The following is a 1378-nucleotide window of genomic DNA, read 5'->3' as shown; positions in this document are numbered from 1 at the left end:
GCATGTACTACAGTACAAAGCCTAGCTCATCACATAAACTCAAGACATCCGAAATCACCGCATTATGTCATGTCAAAGAACTTGTTTGATCCCCCAAACATAGACATTTTTTATTTGCATAAAGGGCATGATATTTTGTTGTGACCTTTAGGCGCTCATGGCGACAGACGTGCGGACATCAGTGTAGTTTTAAAAAGCACGTAATATTAGATAATTCAACCAGGACGTTGGAGCGTCGGATGCCATACTAGGTATGTTTTTGGATCGGAGGTGCAATGAACTGCGTGTACTCAGAAACAAATCAAAGGAAACGGCACTTGATATTGCTGGGGCGACAAAAACGGATCTTCACATCCTGCACTGGTGGAGATCCTTTTACTACAGAACTACCAGAACTGCACTGCCAAAGGCGTTTTCGGTGACATGTTTTGATTTCTAATCAAAGTTGTGATTGTATTATAAATTAGCTTTGTGAAGACTAGACATGTGACAATGCTTATTCAGTCCTCTGACAAAATATGAGCTTATTGTTTATTTAGGAAAAATCAAGCTCACTAGTTCTTCATATTGCAAGCGCTTGCGAAGTTCACATTTCGCGGGCATCGAGGCTAACCATAAACGTTAGCATGCAAAATGTTCCACCATTTATGCCCAGTGTCCCATGTGGCATGCATTAGGCATCACCATCGACAAACATTTAGGTAGGAGAATCACCCATCAAATGGCATAAACAAGCAGTGCTACCATCAGTGCAAAGTACAAAACGCTACCAGCACCGAGAGCAGTACTATACGTGCTGTCATATTTGGACAAACACTACTCTCCCATGGGGTCAGTGTTGGAGATGAAATTTGGTGGTAGCCCTACATTACTCGGAAATGACGCCTAGCAGAAACAAGCTAGGCGAGCCGGGGGAGCATGACGTTCCAACGTATTTTGTTCAAAAATTATTCCACATGCCAAATCTATCTAATTACAGAAACATCCAAGCAAAGATCTCGGATGCGGTGACAAGTACGCAACGTGCTAAATTGCAGTGACTGAGGCGCATGTACATGTGATACAGCCATGCAGCCTTGCATTCATAGTCGAGGCCCATATAAAAATCACTTGTGCAGTGGAGCCAGCTCACTGCCTGTAAGAAGTCAGAGACGGAGTGCACGAAACTGCTTGACTTGCCCAGTAAACCTCCGCCTGGGTAAGAAAGCCGCTCTCCTACAGCGTCCATTGGACTTTCAACTGTTAGAAAATTTGCAGCATCCGTGCCGCGGAAGTGGCCTTCAACACACATTCCCCAATGCGTGCTCAATGCGAATTTGTGGTTGCAAGTGTGGCTTCATTGACAGACCACGATCATATATCTCAGACCCCACCCCGT

Source organism: Pollicipes pollicipes, unplaced genomic scaffold, assembly GCF_011947565.3.
Source record: "Pollicipes pollicipes isolate AB1234 unplaced genomic scaffold, Ppol_2.1 Scaffold_6686;HRSCAF=7923_pilon_pilon_pilon, whole genome shotgun sequence".
Taxonomy (NCBI): Eukaryota; Metazoa; Arthropoda; class Thecostraca; order Pollicipedomorpha; family Pollicipedidae; genus Pollicipes; species Pollicipes pollicipes.
Note: the sequence above shows the minus strand (reverse complement) of the source record.